Below are 27,434 nucleotides of genomic sequence, written 5' to 3' on the forward strand. Positions count from 1 at the left end.
TTATAACCAGGTGCTTTGTGATCTTAGCGGTGGCAGTTTGTGTAAAGCTGAAAAGGTGCAAGACGTGATGTGTAAACCTGCAGCCTGGCAAGGGAAGTTAGGATGTTGCCATAGCGATTGCGATGAAGCAGCTATAATACCAAAACTCTATCAGCAGACTATTCTTGTGGACCATGCAAGTAAGCTATTTTCATTTTACTTCCACACTGAGGTGACTTGACCAGGACTGCTTCAAACGAGTTTTTTTATGAATTAATCATTCATACATGTGATGATCTTGGCTCATAGCATAGTTTCAAAAAGAGTCTTACGTGACCATCTTTGATTTCAAATTCACTGAGTTATGCTTATGTTATAAGGCTAATTGTGTTGAGTGTTTGATTCCTGTTTATCCTGGAGGAGGGAAAGAGTGCCCGTCAGTCAGCAAATGCACATAAAGTGGTGTGCTTCTTTATTAAGGACTGTACAAACAAGACTGAATTAAGAGCCGTGAGCAAAGATGGTGCTGAAGAGCCGGGAGTTACACGCCCTTAACCTCAGGAATAACACAGCATGGCGCTGTCATTCCAGTCAGGTATCATTATCACGGCAGGTCTGAGTTCTTAGTGAAGGCTGACAGCTTTATGATTTGATTCACTTGTGCTGTGAAGTAATTAAAAAGGAGGGTAGCATTGGAAACTCGAATGTGTGTCTTGAATCTGTTCTGTCACACCTCCCTAACAGCAGGCTTAAAGTAACATGCCACTGTTTGTTGAAATAGGTCTTATCACGGTCTCCCCTAGCTGGAGATAAGTGGGGCAACGCATTTTTTGTCTCAATGCATGGATTGTTTTAGTCCGGTGCAACACCGGCAGCGTCCCCGCTAGTTAGCTTAGCGGAGTGAATGGAATCCTATGTTGCCGGTTAGCACTTTGTGAGTAAAAGTGAGTAAACAAAACAAAAAAACTAATTACTTATTGTGTTCACAACAAGTACAAATAGCAAAGCATATTAAGACTATACAATTACCTGGGCAGATATTGGCTTTGGCTTTGCTTCCACCCAATACAGTCCCAAATCAATATCTACTTAGGAAATCGTCTAGTCTTAATATGCATTGCCATTTGTAATCGTTTTGAATATGTAGGACAAAAGAAGTAAGTAGGTTGTTGCTAACCGGCAACATAGGATAGCATTCAATACGCTAAGCTAACTACCGGCACTAGTGTTGCACCAGACTAAAACAATGCATGCACTGAGACAAAAAATGCGTTGCCCAACCTATCTTCGGCTAGGGGACACCGTGATAAGCCCTATGCCTTATTTCAATAGTGGCATGTTCCTTTAAACAATATCATAATGACCTTTTTCGAGACCTTTTTTATTAACCTCTTCCATCACCACTATTATTTGAGCTCATGCTGGGAATTGAATTCCAGCCATGTGTCCTCCATACACAACTGTGAATCTGCGGGGCCAAAAGTCAGTGTGTTTGACCCTGGACATGAACCTCATTGAGAAAACCTTGTTGAAAACCAGACGGTAAAAAATCATGATAACCTTTCCGACCCCCACCCCACGAGGTTGTGCTAGTTAGGTACTTCTCCCCCTTCTCCTCCGCTCGTTTCCTGGACTTGCCATGCAATGTGAATGACATGATATTAAAGCACTTCCTCATCAAGTTTGAAAGGCGTACATTCTTTTTTTGCCTCAAAGCAGTCAATTATTTGACAAGTACACATAATGAACAATGCAAGACTAGTCAGAATGTAATCAAAAGGCAGAGACAGGGGCTCAGTGCAGATGGGAAATGATTAACACAGTTAATCAAACATCCCAGCGTTAGGTTAAACATGGCAAGCCTATCCCATCATCTGAAAAAGGGATGGGATTCAGTTCACCTTTCCATTTTTCCATTTCCTTTTGCCTCTGGAACATGCTTTGCATTTGTTATGTTGACCCCTATGTATTCTGCTTCTTTTTTAAAGGTGTTTTATGTTAGTCCTAGTATCTCTGTCTAATTTCTTCTCTTTGGTGAAGCCTAATTCAGAAGAATTTGGGGAAGCTAGCTGTCAAGAGACTGTCAAATGCTCTCTAATCCAAGTGGTATTTATGTAAAGGTTATTTTGTTGGGTCACCCACACAGAGTTTCTAACACTCTGTAGAGAAAATCCAATGCATCAAGCAGGTCAAAGCATAATAGTTAAGAAATTGCACCGACTCTAAGACATTTATCGTTAAGCCATATTTTTTTCTTCTGAATGTGACTAATAGAAACGTATAACAAAAAGGGTTCTCTTTGTCTTATGAGCCTTGAACTTATCTTTACCATATATCTCATCACTTTTTCACACTGGCTGTGGTTTGACTGCAAGTTAGAATGCTTTGTGTGTTTCCATTTCTTGCTAGGTTAAACATTTACTCCACTGTTTTAGTTACACATTAGAATACATTACAAATTTTACGCACAACATATGATCCTAAAGAAGAAGACATACGCGTAATGTATCCCCAAGGGGAAATTACATTTTTACACTCTGTTGTTACGTTACCGACAGGCAAACATGCACAAACAGGACTTTATACATGCACATAACACCTCAATCAACTCCAACAAGAAATGCCATTTACATGTTAGTGGATCAGTAACAATCCAATGATAGTTTAACACTGGAGTCCTTTTACTTTTGATATTTTAATATTTTGCTACTAATAATTGTGTACTTTATCTTCTCCATGAAGGGCCCTTACATGTAATGAAGTGTGTTTTATTGCAGTATTGCCACTATTTCATAAGTAAAACATGTGATAATACTTCCTCCACCACTGCACATCAATGTGTACTAACAAATACGTGTCTGACAAACTCCTGCGGTAGATCTGTGTGCAGTGTATTTGTAATATTAAAGGTTGAGTAAAATAAACAAATCAATAGAGTAGAGTTTTGATTTTGATTGATTTTGTCCTCTGCGGTGTTGAACTTCTCTCAGGTGTGCAGTAAAGGAGCATTGTACATTTGCAAAATGTAGTTCTTAATTTTGCAAACCCGTGGAACGACAACTATTGTTCCTTTCCCACTTTACCATGCAACAGTAATTAGCTGTGATTACAAAGTATCTCTTGAGAAATTGGGACAGAACAATTTAGTTCATTGTCCTCAGAAATTGGAGTTGCCCTTCCTTTCCTTGTCTTTCCCTTTAGTGGATTCATCTGTACTTCAATGTGCCAGAAACTACACACCACTAATCAAGCAAACTATTTGATTGGCTTAACATGATTTCATTCAGACTAATTTGACTTAATAAATAGTTTTTTAAAATTATTTGGACAAGTGCAATTCCAGACCTATTAAAGGATGTGTATTAAAGAATGTGCTGTTGGCATTGCCTGTATTTAAATATGACCTTGCACATTTGCAAAAGCTGTTGCTTCCTGAGGCATTTGACTGGAAACACACCTTTACAATAAAAAAAAAGTAATCAGCCCTCAGGAACAAGTTGTTTAGTCACATGTGCAAGTTTTGACAAATTGAAAGACCTTCAAAGATTGTTGTTGACTTGGTAATGAGCATCTGCGGCAATAGCCAGCATAAATTTGACCATTTGTTATGCCTTGGTGAGCAGCCTCTGTATTTAGAACAGTAATGTTTTATGGAAATAAGCTATATGTATTTAAAACTTATAATTGTCTTCCTTTATACTGGCACAAAGAAGTTACTTTTAAATTAGTGGAATTAATCGGAATGCAAAATTGAAGGGAGGAATGTCTGTCCACAATGATGAATGCTTAAGTAAGATTTTGCTTCAATTAAAATTTCAGGCAATTATTGTAAAAGATTATTGACCTCTAAAGGGACTGGTGGGGTCACATATTTCGCTCTGTCTTTGCAGTATAGTATTCATCTTCATTAGAGAGAACAATTGAAGGCGTTTTCCTCTCGTACTAGAGGGTATTAACGCAGACAGATTATCCTCTGCACACTTCACTAATAAAGTTGATTTCTATTATTGTCTGTCCAGGTGAAGGCAGATTTTGAAGTATTGTCTTCTTCACACTGACCTGATCCGCCTCTTCATCAGTGTTTGGAGGCTTCCTTGTCCTTTCAGCAGGCTTAGGAAGGTCAGTTTTGTTGCAATTGCTGTATAGTTGCTGTTTTGTACAGTCAGAAAGTCATTGGAATTTAGACTGGGAACTTTGTTAGTGGCAAAATCCATTCATCAGCATGCATTTAAATGCTGTCTTGGTTTAATAACTACAGAGTTTATGTTGGGTTCTATTCAAAATATGTGACAGTTGCTTTGAAGCAAAATGCTTTGAAGCCTTTTATTTTAACTGAAGAAGTCCCGCACCAAAACGTGAAATAAAGTATTTGCAAGGCGTTATGGACAGTGTGCGGGACTTCTTTAACAAATATTGCTGGTAACATTTGCCTTTTCCGACGCACCTGCCTGAGAAGAGGTGTGCAAAAGCATTTTTGAATCAATTTTAACTAAAGAACCAGATATATATTTGTTTATTTTTGATGCATCAGATTGACTCATTATTGCAACTGGCATAACCTTTTCCGTAGCGCTGTGGGGTTATTATGGGGATATATTAACTTTACTGTGTGGAAGACAATTGAAAAATAACAATGATGCAAAACGAAATGTTTGCTTATAATTTGAGAGTTCCTTGAAAAATTTGGAAGTCTAAAAAATATCACAGATGTTCTCTGTTGCCAAACAACTCTGTTTTTGAATTATAATTTATCAACTTGATGAATTATAATTGTGATAACATTGTGCTTGACAGAAAATCTGTTAGTTTCAAATGTGTTGCAATCATGAATAAATGGAAATTTCTTTCAAACCAGTCCTTTCGAAGTATACTGAGCATTCACTTGGTTTACAGTGAAAATGTCACATCTTTTGTTTAAAAAAATATGTCCACATTTACACAACACAGAGCCCAATGCAGCAAAGTGAAGCAAATTGGAACTGTTGGCCTCTGCTGAACCTTATTACTTCTGACCATATATCATTTTTTTTCATAGGTCACAAGTGAGGCACATCTGTTTCCACTTGGCTAAGTTTCCATACAAAACATTTGAATAGAGATTCTTCACCTATAGTTGCTCTCCTTTGCTCATTTCAACCAACATGTGTCTCATGCATCAAACCTCAGAGGGGGAAAATGTCTGTTTGTACCAGAAATTGTATATCTGAAAATGGTTTGATTATAGAACACCCTCTAGAAGATTCTTTAATGTTTACTCCGTGACACAGTTTTCTTTAGAGGATTTGTTTATGTAGCATGGTCTTTTAACACTCAACTTATTTGACAGTTGTGCAAACCAGAGCCCAACATGCCCACACTGGACCTTGCTTTTTTCCAATTTGATCTCAAAGCCCCTCACGTGTTTGACTTCTTTTTAATTGCTTCCTGTCTGCTGGGTCAATTATAAAAGTCTTGGGGCCTTCAGGGGGGGGGACTGACTATATACATTTTTGGACAGACGGAGTGATTAAATAACTGAAATTTGAGCAGAATGATGAGATCACTCATTGGGACTTGATTTGATAATATTTTACTTGGTGTGCCAGCTCACAGCATACTCATGTTGATTTACATTTAGACTGAAGTTGACTACTTGGGTTGCCTATCTTAAGTCTGTTTAATGAGAAAAAGGGAGACAAACAAAGTCAATCTTACTCTATTATCCCTTATTGATTATAGGTGTAGGTGTATGCTGGAGTAAATAATCCAATGATATTGAATTTAACTTAAAAAGGAGCCTTGAGAAAAATGCTCAAAAAATTACCCAATAGTTAGGCAGCAAATTAAAAACACATAAAACAGGTTTTCATTAACATATGGTAATCCATTCATTTTTAATTAACCCCAAAAGCAAAGTAATGTCAGTGTCAACCTGTCTTGTTTCACATACTTGTGAAAATAATAAGGGTTGATGATAATAGATAGTTCCAATCCAGCTCAGATAAAATTCTCTTAGAATACTATTCAACAGGAAATCGGAAATACAACTGCCAACATATTTATGTCAAAGTATTACATGTCTCCATTAATAAAGCCTATTGAATGTAGTATTCAGATGTCAAAATCTATAATTACAAGAAAGACAAAGAATCAAATTACAGTAGAGAGCTTTAAATTCTATAGTATTCTTTGGTGGCCACAGGTTGAAATTGAACACCCTCAAACACAACTTACAGAAAAAAAACGTTGGTAGTATTCAAACGTCCCAAAAAAAACATTATGCACAATGATACCTCTTTATCTTTAATAAGCCCAGTTGCTTCCCTCGATAAGCTCTGTACCCAGTTCAACCAGTGCAGGAACAGGGCCGCACCTCGAGGTGCTACTGAAGTGAGGTAAAAACTCCACGCTGCATGGTTGCCCATGGCTACATAAATATTAACCAAGTCTCCACTGTGTATAGAGGCCTTCTTTGATTATGACTCTACTCCGAGAGTTTGATAACCAAGGAGACCTCTACAGCCAGCTTGACTAAATTGATGAGAGAATACGGAGGGAGTCGGTGTAGTTGTGATGTTGCGGAGTTTCACTTGGTTTGGAACAGATCAAGCAGGGAAAGAAACATTAGTTCGCAGTTCACATACTTGAAGCTTCACTTTGAACTTTTGCTCTGGTGGCTGGGAAAGATGTGACAAGAAAATAGAAAAAGTGGATTCACTGTGATTTGCACAGTACAGTTGAGTAAACCGTAAGCTTAAATGACATGAATTACAATTCACATTTTGATTATTTCGGTCACGTCAATAACATAAGAACATGACACAAGCGAACTCTGTTGGTACATGGCTAGGTCAAAGCCCAGTCAAACGTAATAGAACTTAAAAATAAAGTTCAAAAACACTTAATGAACAAATGATTGAGTGATCAAGTTTGACGTGGCTTTGTTAATTGTGCTCTGAAGCAAAAAGCCCCAGCCAAATCTTTGTCCGTCATCAAGCGAAAGCATGATTTGTTGGAGGTCAGCAGCAGTCCTGTGACTGGTCATGTGTGCCTGAAATGTCAATCATGTGCAAATATTTTGGGATGGAACCAATACGCATTGTTAAGCGAACAATTGAAGGTTAAGAGGCAGGCTCAGAGCCACATGGGAAATGGGGAGACATGTTTGCTCTCACCATGGATGACTGAGGTCCGTCCAAAGCATCTGCCATTCTTTTAAACTGATACGAAAACAGAAAAACACTGCGATAACATATTTACTATCCTGCAAACACACATTTGAAATTGTAAAAATATAGATATATAGAGTATATCTTTACTTTAAATGCTGCCACCATTTCTGTCCTTGTTTTCACCTTCTGAATGTTTTTTGGGCTGCGCAAAGGAGCCATTATTTTTCATGCACCATTTGGTAAGTGATAACGTGCAATAATGTACCACCTTTCCAAGATATGATATCATAGTTTATCATAAACATTTGCACATAAATAATTTATGTGCCACTGCTGTGACTCGTCAAAGAAATGAGTGCACAAGCTGGGGACACACACACAAGGTGGCCTTTAATTAGCAAAATAATTGTAATCACTGAACTGATATCAGTGCCTTCACCTGTTTCTATGAATGTGCCTGTGAATTTTACAGTTTCATGTTTTTTTTGTTCATTCAGAAGAACGGAAATACAAGTCTAATGCCCTCTGTTGACAATCTGAGGAACCAGATTGAAAAGGATTCATGCAAAATGGCAGTTTAAGCTGTTCAACGCTGCAGCCATAGAGACACCACATGTGTTTTTAGTCTCGGCTTATAAATAAACATTTCTCCAGATATGGATGCCTGCCACTGGGTGACCTTTTATTACATCTGTTTTCTCTTTTTTGTCCCTTGCAAAATCTGTATTATTATGTAAAATTATGCTTATGAAAACATAAGTCTGCCCCTCTGCTGCGTTCACCTTCACCTGGCAAGAATGACTCAACTTCACATTTCCACATCGTGGGTAAAAGACAGTTTTTATTGAAGCCAGGTGTGTACCCACGTCCTGCCTCATAATGTTTCTGGACATAATAACACAACTAGGTCCTAACATGCTCCAAGTCTTTACCAAATACAGAAAGTTACCTGCATGGTTTATTTCTAAACAATCTTTTTTGGGGGCATTTTTCAGCCTTTATTTTTACAGGACAGATAAAGATATGAAAGGGGAGAGAGAGGGGGGAAGGACAGGCAGCAAAGAGCCGTAGATCGGAGTCAAACCTGCGGCCACTGCATCGAGGAGTAAACCTCTATACTGTGTATGTGCGCCTGCTCTACCAACTGAGCTAACCTGGCCACAGATATTCTGATTTTAAAGATAGAGGTCCGAATGAATATATGAAAAAAGGAGCTGTATTGAAAATGAGATTTCTAATGTGGAGAAACATATTTCAGTTTTTATGAGGGTTTTATAAAATTTTAATTATATATTGCAAATGGGAATGTACTGTCAAATTCTTAGCCAGTGTATGCACTGTGAATATAAATTGTGGACCACCAACATAAAATGTGGCTTACAGTTATAAGTTAAAGGGGTCAAAACCACAGCAGTCTGACAAAAAAACCTTGACTGCCGAATGGTGTGATGAAAAAAAACACACACACACACACACACACATACACACAATTGAGGAGAAATTCTTGGTTTGAAAAACATACACTTGGCTCTACACACAGCAGCAGCAGCTTGACCACTGCTGCCTGGGTCAGTGTTTTACCCAGTGGGGCCAGTTGGAGTGAGGAAAGGGGGAGAGAAAAAAAAAGACTGTGTGTACGTCCATGTTCCTTTTGATGCTTGATAGTATTACAGTAGAATAAGTCTCCTGTCATTGGTTGAATAGGCTGGACTGCCTACTGTGACAGCGTGGGCCTCGCATGCCCAAAAGAAAGGCATCTCTAAGCAGAAAGGGGTTAAAAATGAAGGCAGATATATTAATAACCTTTCTCTCTGTATGACGTAGCAGAATCTTCTCTTAGTTAAAAAAATATATATAAAAATAAAAGCTGAGCTGATATCTGTCGGGCTTGATAGTAAGTTGATTTGATTAGTCTCCAGCACAGAACTCGACTCCGAGTCAGGGCGGATGTGGAATCCATGTCAGGTTTTCGTGGAGCCCTCCGCTCAGACAGCTCGTGCAGACGGCAGCCTGCTCTCCACTGCACTGGCGCTGTTTACTGGAAGCTCGCGCCGCGCTGTTTCCACCAAGTGTCTCAACACTGTGAGCGGTGTCCTTTCCAGAGGCTAGCCGCTGAAACTTACCCAATCTTCACAGGCTCGTGCAGAGGAGCCAGGAGCGCAGCACAGGCGGTAAAAGTAGCCTAGCGGACGTCGGTCTTCTGTACCTTCAACGGAAACTGAAAGCCACCCCACTTTGTCCCTCTCAGTCACTCTGTCTTTTCTTTTTCTTCGGGTCCCCGAGCTCCGCTCCGCTTCTCTTCTTCTTGTTTGTTGTCGCTGCATCTGGGAGTGAAAGGCTTCCAGAGAGCCGAGAGAAGACGAGCCGCTCCGAGGTGCACGAGGTGTTGATGAGTCAGGACATCGCAGAGCAACACCTTGCTTGCCATGGAAGTGTGTGTCCGGTGCAGGGGAATGTACGGGCTGAGAGGGGGACCTGCCGCCTGATAGCTGTCCCAGATAACGGGAGCATGAAGCAGACCTGCAGATTCAGCTTCGCTGCAGAGGAGTTCTCATCAGACTGCCTTTCCACAATCTGACATTTTTACAGTTCCCATCCATCGCCTGTACTGACTTCGTTTCAGCCACTCTGTCGCTTAACTGCTTCTTCTTCTTCTTCTTTTTTAAACAAAGGTAAGAGTAGTTTTTTCTCTTTCTTTTGCAACTTATTGGTCTCATCACCACTTTTATAAATCAAACACTAAGAAGTAGCCCAGGCTATAAGTTGTGGAGTGTGAGAACTTTTCTTCGTTGCTCGGTCACTTTAGACACTTGCATTTGCTTTCGACACTTGTTTGAAATAATACCAAGACAATGCTCAAGTCTCGCGGTGTGTTTCAGCGACTTTTTAAAAGTAGGAAAGGTCAGAGTTTATTCGGAGAAGAATAATTTGGGTTTGATCAATGGTAGGCTTTAAAGCGCGACACCTGTTTTTGTAGTACAATTCAAAAGAACCGAGAGGTAGCCTATCGTCGTTAATTAAAAAATGTTTAATCAAAATATAACCAGATGTGGATTGATTTGTTCGGTTGCCGAGTTTGGCTGAATGGAAACTATTAAAAAGTGGGGGGAGCAGCGCATTTATGCGATCCAGAACATGTAAAGCCCCATTTAATTGGAATGTATGCCTCCAGAGTTTAGTTTGTTGGTGGTGCTGGTCACCGAGGCTGTTTTTTTGTAATCCATTGATGGTCTTGTTGGTTTGAATAGGGATTTATGCTGGAAGCTGTGACCTGAAAAGCAATGTGTGATTCTTGAGAGCATTCACAAGCTAATCCATTATAATTGGGGCTAGGCTATTTGTCCAAAGAAAGAGAAGAAAGAAGAAAACCAGTCAAGGCTTGCCTACCAATGTAATAATTAGGTTACTTTTAGCCAAAAAGAGAGTTTGTAATGCAACGGGGCTACACGCGTAGGACATGTCATGGAAATCAGTCAAAGGGAGAAATAGAAATGAATTGGAAACCTACAAAAAAGGGGGGATATTTGGCTGCTTAGACTTAACTCAAACCCAGTTGGCGCATGGTGGCAGGGAAATTAGATCCTTTTACTGCGCATTTATTATTTAGGCCTACCGATTCCGAACGCGTCGTGTCAACCATGTGTTAAAGAGGAGGCAGCAGGAGCGCACATGCGGTGCGGTGTTCCCGAGAAACGCACCACGGCCAGCCGGGCTGCATGGCACCCCGGAGCACAACAGTAATCTTCAGTGATCGATCAGAGGATTGGGATAAATTTAGCCCCAGTCTTCACACCCTCCCTTATCTTATTTTTCTTTTTTTGGTTGTGTCTGATTTTAAGAGAGTGGGAGCTACGAATTCCTGTCTGGATTACAGTCCATGAATGTGTGTCATTGGTCTCTAATATCTCTGTAGAACACATTCATCACCGCTGTTACTGTAGATCGTGACATTTGTTGATTAAAAAAAAAAAAAAAAATCAAATATACATTCAAATTTAGTCCAGATTGAATGGGCACAATCTTAGAAGATAGAAAACAAAAGATTAGTGTGTGGAGTATAAAGTGGCTTTATCTGCTTAGGCATACATACAAATAAAGTGACATTCAGCTAAGTACAACGGTGGCCTATCTGTGAGTAAGTGTTGAGTTTACGGGAATGGGTTAGAAACAAGCTAATACATGCTTTAATCTGGCTTCAGGAGCTACATTTCTTATTCAATCCTCTTCAGGAGGATAGGGAACTCTGTTTCCATGGGTTTTTGCATAAAAAAAGTTTGCATTAATGCAAGTGCAAATTCCAGCTGTTTGGAAGGATACATTAGCATATCAAAGTGGTCAGAGGAGCCCTTACACAATGGAAGGAGTTGTATTTTCTGCCACTGGTTTTGGCTGAGCCTGAAAGGCTTGAGAATGAGTGTGTGAGCTGGTAAAACTGAAAGGACTTGTGTATCTCCCCTTTTATTGTAAGTAGCTCCGTATGACATCTTGTGTATAACATAATCTCACTTGTATTTGTTGGTGTGTGCTGTGTGGTATAACATAATCTCACTTGTATTTGTTGGTGTGTGCTGTATCGTATAACATAATCTCACTTGTATTTGTTGGTGTGAGAGAATACGTCAAAGCTTTCACACAACAGGATAATTATACAGTGACTCAATATCGTAAATAGTGCAATGTTCGGGAACAAATGCATTCTTAAACATTTTGGAAAGCAAAACCGTTTTGAATTCTTAATTAATACAGTAGGACATTTTTTAGTTTGTCAGAGGCTGTAAAAACAGCTTCTCATTGGAAATAATACAGCTTGTGAATGCGGATTTGAAAAGGAAACTATCTTCTCGGACGTCTCAGTATTTGATATCTTCACCTGGAGCATACCATTATGAGCATTTTGCCGTTGAGTCTAGAGAGAGTACCTTTTTCAGTCTTTAGCCCAGTTTCAGTGGAAGTGTGTCCGGTTTCAAAGAACTGCTCTGTTCTTGATCTGCCAAAGCACCAGATTGCCCCTCTTTCGCTTCTGCTTTCACCTCTCCTCGCAGATCAATACAGCCCAGCACACTTCTATATGAGTTTGGGGGAGACAGTGCTATATATCACTCTATTCGCAACTCTTTATGTGGCACTCTCGCAGCACATGAGACTCCTAAGGCTCAGTGAGTGTGATTGGGTGAGTAGGTTTTGAACGCATCAAAATTTGTGACATTACGGACTGTTGCTACAATTTCGGCTGCCATATTTTTCCCCCAACCAGAACTGCAGCTGAGTTTTTTTTTTTTTTTCGTGCTTTGCACGTACATCTGACTGGTGCATTAAACTAATCATAACGCTGCTTTCATAGTTAAATCATAACAACAAGTCAGGCACTTCCACCCTGGCTTTATTAAGGTAATTTGTTATTGATTTAATTCAATAAGAGCGCACACACAATGACCAGTGGCAACTCACTTTGTTTTTGTGTCGCACTCTCTCACAAGCATAGAAATCTGCCTCTTGTCTTTGTCTGAGCAGCGATGGTAAGTCCATATGACTGATTTAAAGGTTGCACTGTGGCACTGTGAATGGATTGTTTGTGCTAGCGTTACACCATAGGGATGTGGTGCCTTGACTCACGGTGAACACCACCCTAGCTACTCCATAGCAAAATCAAGCAAATGATGTAGGCTTGTGAATACATCAGAAGTAGAGGATTGCGAGGAGCTAAATTATTTAGATGTACATCCAATTGCTTATTTGACGTGTAAATTGTGCGGTTGTGTTTTCAGATGCAATCTTTGCTGTTGCTAAACCACCTACATGGAGCCACACTGTGCGGATAACTGCTCGCCATTAAAGGGAAGAAACAAGGCTGTAAAAGAAAACTATGGCAAATTTGATATAACGTTTGGGCCTTTGGTGGGCCAAGAAACCTCCCCTTTCATGACTGATTTTATTTTACGATTGGCAATCAGTAAAACGCTGTGCGCCAGTGTGTTCCCCTCCCTGCCATTTTGTGAAACATTTGTTTCCACTTGCCAAAGGCCTCTGGTGCAGCGGGGGATTTGGTGCCCCTGAAATGGCAGGTGAAACTTTCTGCTTGCCTAAATAATTTCCTAGCAGAACATTACATTGCAAGGACATAGGCAGTTGAACGTAAGGGTCATTTCAAGAAACAACATGGATATTAGCCGATGGCTCTCACATAGCTTTCTGTGCACTGGTGAAGTGGCAGCCTCCCCGAGCATATCTGGCATCTTGTTTTTGTGCTTCACTTATTGTGTGCTTCTTTGAAAGATATTGAGAAGAAAAGGAAGTGCAAATTGCAAAACTGGGTTGTAAAAACTGTTCTCTGGTCAAAAAACGATTGGGTGCAGCATAGTGGCCTGTTGTCTGATCGTAGCTTGTGTATTTTGTCATCATATTGAAATATTGGATAAGACATGGTGGTGCTATTAGCAGTCTGTGTTTAGGTTATTACCAATACATCTGTCTGTCAAAGTGTCTGGCAAAATGCAAAAATATGTGGTTTTACATATTATTTGCCAGATTAGAATTAGATCACTCACATCGCTTATAATTAGTTTTTATCGCTTGGATAATAAAGAAATTACAAAACATTAGTAATTATTGAAAAATGTTTTTTTATATAATTTTTGCATGAATATATTTTATACACAATAGGTGTTTTTTTTTGCTCTCATTTCATTTGTTACATTTATTATTTTTATAATTAAGACCAACGAAACACACACACACACACATACACACAGACACACACGCATATATGTTTACGTATACGCTCTGACCCTGTCTCATTCTTTGTGCTATGTGAACAGAACTTATCTGTGCATAGCTGCAACACTATTTGGGAAAATATTCAATTTCTGTGTGACAGAGGAGAACCTGGGAGGCAAGGCTCTGAGCAAACAGCAGTTATTGCGGCTCTGCCATAGCAGCCGAGAGCAAGGCCTGGCTGGGAGAGAGGGGGATCTGCGGACGTCTGCCAGGGGAAGGAGTAATGTCTCGGCTGGATTATACGAGAGCGAAGCACTTCCACACTTAAAAGCCCCTTTTTTTCAACAAGACAGGGCTGTTATTTCGGGAGGTGTGGGTAAACACACCAAAGCAATATATTTCCTCTATATAGGCTGCTGTTGTCCTTGACAATTGCGACTCAATGCAAGTGAGATAAGTTTTACTCCTTGTGCTTTTTTTTCTCTCTTATTTTTTTCCCAAATTTTTTTTTTCATTTTGGGTTGTGGGCAATCTTCAGTAAATTCAGACTGACTCTGTTCCAGGGAAGTGCAACACTGGTAAGCAGTGTTCTACGTTAGACTATAATATTTATTTCTAATAATTCATATTTTAGTTATATTTACCGGTCCTTTGCTTCAGATGTAACTGTGACTGTCTATTAAATCGATTTATATATCTATTGTGTTGAGTTACTAATTAGCAATTAAGTGGACTATGACACTCTACCAGAATACTGAATGCATAAGAAGGAAGTAGCAACGACTAACTAAATCTATTAAAAAACAAAACAAAAAAGCATCAGTAGTATGTCTTCCAATAGGTGACATTGAATGGGTTCGCTAGTTCTTATGTGTATGCATAGTGATATACTGAGAGCGCTTTAATTCAGAACGCTGCAGAAGATGCCCACCTATATTGAAGACTAAATATTGAAATGCCGATTTCAAAGCAACATTTTGAATGATCAAATACACAAAACAGTAAATTCAAACTGTAAGAAAAATAAAGAGAACTGCAAGTAAATGTAGTGTGTACTTTGCAGTTGATATCCTGCCAGATTCATATTACATCTAACATTTGTTTACTTTTTTTAAGTGTATGCATCGCCACTTATTTATTCCTATATGCTTATTTAGTTATTTGGTTAGTTTGGACGTCTGAGGCTTTGATAAATGATATTCTACTGTACAGTGTTTAGTTGTGGGAGTGTGGAAGCTTTGTTCTTGTAAAGTAGTTGCCAAGTCAGATGGAGTTGAGCGTCTGGTCTGGGAGTTTCAGAGGAATATCACAGCCATGGTAAGTTGCTAAAAACTAAGCTAATCAACAAAATAATTGTCTGTTCAATTGCTACCATGCCAGAGACATCAAACACAGCCGAGGTTGAAAAAACAATCAAATTATCTCCTAATGATTGCTCACGCTGACAGATGAGAGCTTGTGAGTTGGTTTTGTTTGTAGGCGACATATGTGAGGAAAAATTAACTTTGTGGTCGCTTGCTCATGAATTTTCTGCACATTTTCGTAATCTGCATACATATCCGTCATCACCTGTAATGAAAACAATTTTATCTTATGTGGTTTTTGGCATTGGTACAGAGAGAACTGTATTAGTCTATTAATTTCCTGCAGTGAATCATGAATCCTGCTGCTTTTATCCTCGCAGTACCCTCCATGTGTGGTCCACAAAAAAATGGTTCTGTTTCCTCTACAGACTAAAGTTTGGCCCCTATGTCTACGCTTGCTCTCTTTCTCTCTCTCTCTCTCTCTCTCTCTCCCTCTCTCTCTCTCTCTCTCTCTCTCTCTCTCTCTCTCTAGCCATCCCTCCCTCGCTCCCTCCCTCTCTCTTTCTCTGTCTTTCTCTCTCTGCGTAGATAATGTCTCTGCAAATGATTTAACCGCCCTCGTTGAGGCTCCTTCCAGTAATTGAACAAGAAGAGACTGGGTGCTTTACAGGAAAACAATGGTCATATTATCTCATATCTCCACTACTCTGAGATTCAACAAAACACTACCTTGGATTGGACTTTGCGTACTACTTTGAGGGTCCGAATTGAAGAAAGGAATCAGGTTTGCTTTCTCTCCCTTTACACACAAAAATACAAATGGATGCCATTCATTTTCTGTAAGCACAATGTATTGAAAGTTTTGCATGATTGGAATGCATGTCTTGCAAGATGCACCTGGGGGTAAAGTGCAGCCCTGGGTGACTTAAGAAGCATGCGCGTCAGAGAGGCTTGGTAATAATTAACCAAATTTCTTTTGACAAACAGTGACAATGCTTGTACCAGTAATTAGTACAAAAATGTGTGCTAATTATATATTGGATTATATAGATTGGAATTATTAGATTTTACATATACACATTATGCGGAGTTTACACTTTAACTATTGTTATTAATATTATTATGCTTTAGACATACTAATCCCAATACACGAAAATATGGCTCAAACCCACAAATATTTCAGCATGATTGCTCCAGGTTGGAATTTGTTTAGTTTTTTGGCAGAGCAAGGGAAGCTTTGATTGTGTTGCTGTGGAGCAGAATTGACCTGGTGTGTCAGAATGAGGTTTTTCTACGCCTTGTTTCATACAGAGCACTCTTAGACTGAAATGGCCTTAGGAGGAGTTGTTCTTGACAGAGATGCATTGTTTCAAGCAGCCAATAAACCACTGCACTGAGTGGCTACATCTGTGAACCTCATCTTGACTACAGTGTGGGGCTAGCAACAACACGGCAACTGTCACAGCTGCACCTGCTGCTGTCTCAGTACAGAGCCTCCCTCTCAGTTGCCCATAGAACCGCATCACTCTTCTCTCTGTGACAAGCCAGAGGCAATGGTCTCCGCTTGGGTCAACTGGAGAGAAGCTTCTTGGGAAAACATTTTAAAACGGGACGGAATGTCAGTCCCGAAAAGAGATGTTAAAATAAGATTTCTGCCCCAAGGGCCAGGATTTGGTTCAGTTGGAGCTTGGGTATAAAATTTCTGCCTGTGAAACATAGTGGGGGATTAAGTGCGCTGGCTCAGTAAAAAACCTGACCACCACTTGAGTGTTCATTCTCCAGCGCATGTGTCCAGCTACAGTAACAGTCTGGGGTTAGATATGACAGCAAGTTGTCCTTCTCTAATATTGTAAATGATGAATACAGATTAATGGAGCGGACTCTTCTGTACACACACGGCTCTGCTCGTGTATTGAGGCCATTCAGAAGATGATCTGATCAGCTAAGAAGAGATTCAGTAGCATTAAAGGCTTTTAAATCTCATATGGACTCATATTTGCTATGCTGCTGTTAGAAGTCACAGAGCTAGTATTGGAATTACTAAACCTCAATTTTTTGCACAGACTTTATTTGGTTCACCGAATACCTGAAGGAGAAAACAAGAAATATCTTGCGGGAAAAAGGACCATTGAAATATCAAGCTATCTCAGAAAACGATTATTAGAGGAGAACAATGCCGAGAGCATTTTTAGCCAGCTGAAGTGATGCAACATGTCCACTTTCCTGCCAAATTGAACTTAAAAGTGTGAAACGCAATGCAGGGACACGAGGAGTGGGACTGACGAGAATGCAGATAGTGTGGGATTAACATAGGGGAAGATTGAGCAGCAGTGACATCTCTTTACAGCTTTGCTTGTACAGCTGTGCCAGGCCTGGCATACACTGCTCTTGGATCCAACTCCTCCTCTACTGACGCGGGTTAGGTAATGAACATCTTAAATACTGCAGATAAGTTGAGCGCGTGCTTGTGTTTTAATGAAGACATCAAATTATTCATGTTTTATAATGCCTAATATTGACACCTCAGTGTGTCTGTAGGATTTGATATTATTGGCATTTACCCACGAAAAATACCATATACCGGCTGCCCTATTAATTCATTATGCCTCTTCCTAAATGAGGTGTGAGGTGGCTCTTCTGGTGTGAATTCTGCCATAAATCACACATACCCTGACTGCTTCATCCATTAGACAGACCTGTTTGTCTAATTCCGCTACACAGTCCCTCGCAAACTGGTTTTAGTAATTAAGGCGAGTATGAGAACTGCTGCTTCTACTTTAAAACTGAAACGATACCTAGATGAAGAGAAGTAAGGGATTTGGACACAAAATGGCAATGCAGTTGAGTACAAGCGTCATTATAGATTCCAGCAAATCATGGCTAAAATCATTATGGCTGTTATTTCAAGTCTTAAATCGCTGACCACCTTTATTTATATAAACTTTGCTTTTTCAGAAAAAATGAAAATTACCAAATATTTAGATACATGGTTTTCCTTGGACAGATTCCTTGGATTCTTTTTAGCTCATCGCGGTTTATCAAACTATTTCTAATAATGATTTTAGGTTTGTAATCGCTGTGTTACGCTGTGACACGTCTATTTAGCAATAGACAAAGTTCCTGGATTTACACGGACTGCAAGAGTGTAATTGCAATTTGTTTAATAAAGTCTGGTTTTATGGACTGTTTAATGTAGCTGACTACAACTACATAAAAACAGTCTATAAAACCCCAAATAACCTCCTGAAGATTTTCAGATTTGGCGATAGATGACACTGATTGGCCGACATCGTCAAATAAAACACAAACCAAAAAACCAAATTTGGCAAGCAAATATAAACAACATATATATTTATACCCCCCCCCCCCCATGGTTCACCCAGTGATAAAATAAAAGGAAGGTAAAATAATGACCAGACAGAAATCCTTGGGCAAGCTGCACAAATTCTCAAGTACTGCATCTATGCCTGGTAACACATGTCTCATTTTTAGCTTCAGCCTCAGTAGCTGAACCAATGTGATGAGTGCGACTCTGTAGTAGTTGATGGAGATAAAAAAAAAAAAAGCAGTGTAAAGAGGACAGTCAAATGGGGGACAGAAACTGTTGCAAAAAGTGGAACCAGTGGCATTTGCATCATTCATCAGCCCGAGCTGATTACTAGTGAGTCTTGAGTGAGCTGACAGGATGCGGCTCCTGCAGCCATCAACGTCACAAATAGGTCCAGCAGGCCCAGGGGTAGGCGTGGAGCTGCAGCTCCAAGAGGCCGAGACATGCCGCAAGGATGGAAAAGTTTGCCATGTTTCGCCCGAAAAACATAGATCTAGTCATTTTGTGAGGATATTTAGCATGGATTTAAAAGTTTTGTCGATGATGAACCGCGGGAACCATTGCTCTGTAAATGGTGGTGTTGAAATGGAGCTACCAGAAAGTGAAGCTTTGTCTAACAATCAGCGAGAGGTGGTGAATGTTGCAGACACCGCAACGCCTACTCACTTTACTGCATGGACCAAAAAGGAGCTTTTATTGTCTCACCTGAAAGGGCTCGTAGCCTCCTGTGCATAATGGGAGCAGTGTAGCAAAGAGAGCAGTGCGCTGACATCACTCGGGGACCCTATTCTAGAATTTGCTGCAAAAGGACTCTCTCGGCTGAATACTTGGTATTTAAACTTTAACAGAAGTTAAGCATTTTTGTGCCAGGACAGACATGTGTAATGAAGCTTTCATAACACATGTAACTGGAGCGTGCAGTGATAGCCCCAAACAAAAGTGCTAATTGACACTGAGGATATTTTTGGTACATAAAACATCGAAGAATGACGGAGATGGAAAATATTCACGGGACAGGGTTGAATAATTATTAGGTAGACAAGAATATCTCCTTTGAAGTTACAGTAAATCACTGCTTTCAGCCTGTGGTTGTTATTTGATTTCTTTTTTGTTAAGTCACAATTTAGTACAATTTGTGGAATGCAAATCAAGACATTTCTTTTAAGTGAATCATTAATGTAAGCATTTGTGTGAGAGTATAGTACACACACACAAAAATGAAGGATAAACCCAGTCTTGGACACTTAACAAGCTGCCGCTTTTCCGTGTTTTGCAATGCTAGATATTTTTTAAATGAGACTGCACCAATAGCAAAATATTCAAATCTAAGGCTGCATTCACACCAAATTAGACATTGCGGCGATTAGCGCGCAGCGCAGGGTTGTGCGGCGGTGTGGGAGTGTCACCTAATTGGCCCATTTGTGTCTCTATTGTGTTCCCCACTCCATCGTGTTTTGTCTGGTTGTCGGTAGGTGACAGCGTTTCTCCAAAAGTTGATTCTGTTTCAAGTTTTTGCCGCAAGGACGTTGCGTTTTCCCCCCCCCGCATTTCACACTCCGATCACGACAATTTATACAGGACAATATTTGTTGATTATGTTGTGCGGTATATGCAGAAATAGGTCAAGGAAAGGCAAAATATATTCTCTTATATAATCTACCAGCCAGTTGTGTCAAATAAAACGTAATCTTTTATCTACACTCTCTGAATGGTACATAAAGTTAGGGAAACCACCTCACAGAGACGCTTGTTGTTCAGAGGAGAATCTTCCTTCCCAGCAAGAGCCCTTGTCAAAGTATTACCTTCTCTCCCGACATGGGACTTTGTTATCACACTCACTTCATATTCGTAGTGAATCTTATTCTCCTCTCATTATTTTGTGTAACATAGAGCTGTAGCAATTACACTTCAGTGGATTACCTACGCCGAGATACAGAGATTATAATCTCTGCTCCATATTACCTCCAGCGCGGCGGTTCAAAGGTGCGACCCGTACTGCAATCCGCTATCGTTTGGCAGAGCCCGAAATTGGTCAACCTTTCAGAGTTTGTTTGGGAATTTGAATCCCTTTGGTATTCAAAACAGGAGAGCCTTATGACAGGGAGATAATTTCCTAGTGAATGTTTTATCGCAGTCCGCTTGACAGTCTCCTGTATCTGTCTGCTCTTTCTCTCCTTGTGTTTTTAGTTTCCCCGACTTTAGTCCAGCAATTCAGAGAGAGGGGGAAAAAAGAACAAAAAAAGAAAACCCTGTTTGTTTTCCCCCCCCCTCATCCTGTTTTGTTATCACAAAAGAGCAAACACATATTAAACATACACAAGGTGTAGAAGCAGTGATTGCTGTATCAGCTGTCCTACTGTGGGTTGGCAGGGGACGATAACATAAGCCACGTCCCATTTACATACTGTATATTTTTAATCATGTCCAGCCTGAATCATATTCAGCTGGAACCAGGGTCTATTCTTAAAAAATAGATTTTTGCCTATAATTAACATACCATTATATTTTTTTCACCTACTGTTTTAATCATCTTTCTCCTGTGGTATGCCGTAGCACTGACATTTCCCAATTTGGGATCAATAAAGTCTGTCTAATCTAATCTAATCTAATATGCTTAGATTTGAAAAGGCCAAAGACAGCAGCTTTCACTCTTATCTATAGAATACACGTGGTTGCTTGATAACATCTCTGACGTCCAAATTGAAGATGAAACTTATTTAGAAATCTACCTCTTTCTCTTTGTCTCAGTCCCAACGAGGCTAATCTATTGTACAGCAAGCAGGCAGGAGTGAGATCCTGTAGCACCTTAGTTATTGTAAGAGGGGTTTGGAATGAGCCAATCTGAGCTTGTTTGCATCACAATCCCCCACACAGTGATGATGTTATGCTAATGAAGCCTGTCGAGAAGGCTCAGCCCTAAAACTGTCCTCTCTCTTTCCCGGCTAAAAGTGGGGAGAGTGCAGGGACACTGAAACTACACGAGGGAATCTAATGATGCAACTTAACAATTCAAAGCAACTTAAATGACTCTGTTTTCTCATGTTGCTGTGTATAAAGGTTGTATTAGATGCTTGCCTCTTTTTTTGTTTTTTAAAAGTACGTTTCATGTTATTGTGCAGCCGAGCTTGTAAAGCATTCATTTCTGAGCCGCAGCTAAATGCCTTTTAGACATTTACTCTGTCTAAAAAACCAATGCCAATATAGAATCACCAGGTTGAACAAGGACCATTACCTGTCAGGGCCGTACTGAGTGAAGATTTAGGGCTGACAAGTGATTGCATTCAAGAAAAGACTACACCCACTTCTTTTGTCTGCGCTTCCTGACGAGACACAGTGCTTCACCTTGTTTTAGGTTGACATACGCTGCTTCCCCTAACTGACAAAAGGCATTCATGCCATCTTTTAGATTGAAAATAGATACGGCAGCACTGGGATAGAAATATGCTAGGATGAAGTAGGTTACAGTAGATCCACTTCACTGTGGAAATAATTTGTGTAGTAATGCTTCTGGTGTACGGGTTAGGTCCTTGTGCTGTTTTCTATTTTGGTGAGGACTGAGATTATGTGGTGTCCCTTATTTTGGCTTTGTTTGTCCTTCCTCTGAGCCACAGAAAGGTTAAAAGCCTCAATTAGACACTGAGCCAAGGTCTGCCACATAATGCACACTGCCTCTAATCTGAAAGAATTAGCACCCTTCAAAAATCAAAGACTTTGGAAAACGCAATGACTGCTTTCCAAGCTTGCACATTTTAAGCATACTCGAGTGATTTAAAGATGGAGCCTCTTTCTTGATGCTTTCTTAAACAAATGTGTACCGAGAGAAAAATATATTACGAGTGCTCAAGTGCACTGATGTGAATCCAGGTAAAAGCTAGTAGTTAGCCATTGTTAAATATACCAGTCACAAAAGAGGAGATTTTTCTCAAGCATGGCAAACAAAGTAGAGAAAGATCTTTTAGACAATTGAGATGTGGATTGTGCCAAATAGGCTACGACTCAATATCAGGATTGTGCGTTCTTTGTAAGCCAGGGATTTACTTAATAACACATCTTTAACTCAAGGTGGAGTTAAAACATGTTTGGTCGCAGAGATAAATTGCTCACTTTCTTTTTTGTTTCTCATTTCTACAACCAGTAAAGACATGAGTAAATGGCTTGTTTTTCTTCTTGCTCTGCTCCCATTTAATTTCCCTCACAAGTCATCTTCTCTGTTACCTTCTTCATGTTGTGTGTTGCTGCCCACTACCTTAAAAATTAATCATCCTGTTTAATAACGCCTCACGATCACAGTGCATTATTGATGGGGAGGTCCTTAATAGAAGGATGGAGCAGGGTTTTAACCATTCAGCTGCTCACTTTGAAGGAAGGGGGATAAGGAGGCTCACAAAAGCTGCTTAGTGGTGCATATCCGTTTAAATACAGCACATTACTATTATAGAGCAAAACCAGGGCCTGTGCATCCAAAAGGGTTCTGCCCTTTTTCTGCAAACAAACACTGTTTTTAGATGACTGACACAAGCTGCCGCACCGAATAACAGCATTCAATGAATGTGACCTCGATGAGCAAATCTCTGACCTCAAGTGTTTATTTGTTCACCAGTTTCAAGCATGCAACAGCATGAATGACTCTGACGCCTTTTACCCGACACATGTTAGTTGTGTTTTGCTGTGAACGTACAGTTGTTCATTGTCCCCACTGCTTGACTTTGCCAGGGCACATTGTATTATTTTTTGAATGAACACAACAATGATCTTGACTGAAACTGAGAAGAGGATTTTAGAAGTCTGTGTGGGCCAACTGCCTCGCTCATTTTGTATAATCCTTGATTTGTTTTGACAAATTTAGCCATGGCAAACTGGATCACACAACAAATGTTTCGTTTCTGGTGTGTAAATGTGCTCCCCCCAACCAACAACCCTGCAACATATTTTTTTGCACGTACTAATTGGATTGGTTTCTGGACAGGGGAGTATACACACTACATATTGCATGCGCTCAGTGTACTGCAAGGTGAACCGTGCCGTGTCAAGGACTTATTGGACTTGATTGGCAGGTACTATCACCATGAGATGCCCATATAATGGCAGGGCTCCCATTCCTGACCTTCCTATTTATCTAGCTGTATTAATGTCAGCCTATTAATTCCTAAGCGGAGGAACATTTGGCAAAGACACCGTTTAACGGCCCTGGCTGAATCATTCTTATCTCAATAGACCTGAAAGGAATAGTTTTGTGCTATCAGCAAGTGGAAATGACATTTTGAAATTTCATTTGAGATAATCCACTTTACTTCCCAGTAAAACATCAAAATTACAACTAAAAACGTATGGAACCTGTATTAAAACTTTGTTACCGGGGCAAATCATCTGGTTTATAATCCATGTGGACAGACAGGTGTCGGTATCTTTCAGAGTTAATAGGGTTTTTGTGCATTGGTAAAGTGATTATGAGGCTATGGATTTAATATACATCCAGGGAGAGGGCAATGTAGCACTCAGTGTCAAGGGTTATAGTTAAAAATAAAAAAGTAAGACTTTCACAAAAACACATTATGTATTGACATTTTTAAAATTAGTGAATACTCACTGATAAACATGGAGTTCTCACATTTAAAACTCAACCTGAAAAATATAAAAATAATATATGTGTGTGTGTGTGTGTGTGTGTGTATATATATTTTTACAATGCTTCCATCTTTGTCTCCATAACTCTATTGATGAGTATGAGTGTTCCAGCTTCATGATTACGTTATTTAGTAGCCATAGTTCCTGACCAGTGGGGAGTACTCTAATCGATTAATTGAGTGGCTCATAAAAATGATTAATGGTGCAAACACTAAGAGCAATGAGCATGACAAGAGCCACACTTACTGTATGTCACACGCTCCGGTTCCCTGGCGTGCTACTGTATTTTCTGTGGAATTGTGGCTTGCATAAGGTCTAGCTAATGATTAATTTAATCCACATTATGATGTACGGATTCAAAAACAATTTGTTTATGTACTCTCAGATGATGACATGGGTCGGGTAATACATGAAAATGATCAGAAACTGTTAGCCTGCAATATAGTGTAGCTACAAGGGATGTTCGCCCTAATCTTTGGCCATATTATGTTTAAACTATCTGAGTTATTATTTTTTGCAGATGATGTTCTAATAAAATGTTATGTAAGAGCTTTAACAGAGAAGCCATCCAACTAGAAAAAACCCTCATGCAATGCTCTTTGCCTCTTCTCTGTTCTTTACCCCCTACATTATTCCACCCTCAGCTTTCCCCCCCCCCCCCCCAACTAGCTGAGCCATCCTGTTGCGCAGCATGCGTGTTTGACCTGCTATTTCTCTGGCTGAGCTCCCTTCAGGGTCTGCATTTGCACAGACACAAACACAGTTTGGTTGGGTGTCATTCAGCTCCTCTAGCCCTGTGCTGCTCTCAATCATTCCCTCAGCAGAGGGGTCTCCCTGCCCCACATCTAACTCAGTGGGGCTCCATGCTCATCTGATCACCAGCCCAATCTCTCCCCTCTGGAGTGCAAATTTTCTGATTTACTCTTGCAAATTGTACATCTTCAGCAGTGTCAAAGCAGGAACACAATTTCTTTTGGGAATATATTTCTTCCACAGCTGAGGCTGTGTGTTCTGTGACTGAGACCCTGTGTCACCAGGTATTTCAATTTCCCCCTTCAAAGTGGCTAAAAGAAAGAGAGATAAGAGGAGTCTTATAGTATGTATGAATTCATGTATGAGGATGCTGTTGGGAAAACCCAATAGGAACCAAATGGGTTCACTCCATTCAACATGTGGTGGTCTGTTGGTTCTGATTTACATTTTAGTGAATTCCCGGCCCCATATTTCCCTTCCTTTACATCCTTGTGATGTTCTGTGACAATTAACATCCCAACTCTTTCTTGATGTTTGTTGAAAGCTCAGGGGCTAATTCAAGGGTCAAGCAAGACTTGCAAGCTGTCAATCTTTCATTGTAACTGGACGCCCCCACCCCCACTCAGGTTCTTTATTCCCCCCCCCCCCTCCATTCCCCCAGACCTCGTTTTATAGAATGGCCCAACTCTTCTTCTATTCTCCTGTGGCCTTCTTACAGCTAGAGAGGGACAACCGGGAGCTTTGTCTAAGGAGCCCGGCATTCTTTGACATCTGCCTCTTGTTTTCAGACCCCTGCTGCATTCAAATTTCAAACTGTCCTTTTCAATCAGCCCCATCCCCTTTGTTCTAATAACCCCCTTCCTCCCAGCTCCTAAGCCTTTTTTTCTTTTCTTGAGAAGGCCAACTGGGATCCTGCAATTCACAATTTTGTCACTCAGTTGTCGATTATAAAGCATTCTGTTGTATTGTGAATATATCAAACACACATATGTTTAAAGCCTCTGGGCCCACGCCCCTGTGGCTTCCCATTTCTCAGAGTACTTAAACACATGTCTGCAATGACTTCATATTTAGTCAAAACAGTACGATGCCTGTTGACATTTAAGCAATCTGTGCTTAACAATCACAGAAAATTGCCTGTGTCTGGTTCATTAGAAGCAGCCATGTTGATCATGATGCTTTTCATCATCTATCCACCCCCACCGTATAAACTCCAAAGCCCAGCACAACAACACTTTGTAGCAGATGCTAAAACCTGTTCTGAGATCACACCCAACTTGAGGGCTATTTAAGAAAACATTCAAGGTATGATCGCCGTCGGTTTCTGTTTCAAGGCGGAGAGAGAAGAGAAACCCCCAGCTGAGAGGGGAGACCTCAGCACATTTAATGAGAACAGCAGTCTCCCTCTACTCTGCGCCTTTGGTGTCTCAGCATGTTAAATACTCACAGCATGATACAAAATATATTAAAGTATAGGACTGTTATCATAGATTTACAGAACACCCATCCACATGTACTAGGATCTACATTCTGCTTTTTTTTTCATGGTAGGGGATCTCGACTGCCTTGGAGGCAAAACTGCCTTTGTCTCCACATTCTAACACAGGAGGTTTGTTGCGCATGCTGCCTCTTTTTTTTACACTAAGCAATGATGAAAGGGAAGCAAGAATAATCATATTGATTCAACACTGTTATCTCAGGCTTTGAGACTTATAAAAGTTTGTTTACATATGTAAGCAAAAGCACCTGCATTCACTAAAGAGACAAAAATATTCTGAAATGCACCTGTTCCAGATGTAAATAATGTTGTACTCAGGTGTATGGTATTACATTTGCAACACTTACTAAAATAGACCCTGTGTTAATAGTTTTGGGGTAAATGTGGTATGACTGCACTTAATGCCAGTGTCATTCATAGACCTTTAAGTGTTTAACAGGTTTTGGGTCCAGCACTTAATCCACTGCATTAATCTGAATTGGGACAATCAATGTCTGCATGTGCACTCCAATCATTAGATTGCAACCAAATCAAGGCAACACACCAATAATTGCAACTACCATGTAAAGACCATAATCGGGTTATCTTACTTATATCAAGGTCGTAAGCCGAGTAGGACTTGGCAGGTGTATCCCATAGTGTCTGTGTTTTGATTTTGTTCATGCACCACAGAGGTCACGGAGTGAACCAGATGCAAAGTGGGACCATATTTGATAAATAAGTGACAAGGCTAGGGATGGTGGGAAAATAAAACTAATATTTTTGATTGACATTGAAACAAATTTAATGCTGCAACTCACACCTTCAGTGATAGTGCCAGTGGTGCCAATCTGCTTTGTAGAAACAATTATCACCAAAGATGTCTCTTCATTTTTCTGTTATATTACCATTACTGGGGAAATTGTATTGAACAACACAAACACCATTGTCAAACTGTTACTTTAAACTGATTTTTTGTTTTTACAGTACATTATTTTGTGCATGACAATAAAATGATTGAATGGGATCATCATCGTTCGTGTGTGTGTGTGTGTGTGTGTGTGTGTGTGTGTGTGTGTGTGTGTGTGTGTGTGTGTGTGTGT

General features: G+C 40.0%; 1 protein-coding gene across 49 annotated transcripts in view; it reads left to right on the forward strand.

The window, feature by feature from the left end:
• Positions 1 to 9,547: 9,547 nt before the first annotated feature.
• Positions 9,548 to 27,434, forward strand: part of adgrl2a (adhesion G protein-coupled receptor L2a) — an 89,350-nt gene continuing 71,463 nt past the window's right edge. For 48 of the 49 annotated variants that reach the window (XM_034881813.1, XM_034881817.1, XM_034881829.1 and 45 more), the window contains exon 1: positions 9,548 to 9,802. The gene's annotated coding sequence lies outside the window, so the exon portion shown is untranslated. Of the gene's footprint in view, positions 9,803 to 15,789; positions 15,933 to 27,434 lie in introns of those variants that run through there. The other variant, XM_034881816.1, reaches the window with a different exon arrangement.

This window comes from Etheostoma cragini, chromosome 9 (genome assembly GCF_013103735.1).
Source record: "Etheostoma cragini isolate CJK2018 chromosome 9, CSU_Ecrag_1.0, whole genome shotgun sequence".
Taxonomy (NCBI): domain Eukaryota; kingdom Metazoa; phylum Chordata; class Actinopteri; order Perciformes; family Percidae; genus Etheostoma; species Etheostoma cragini.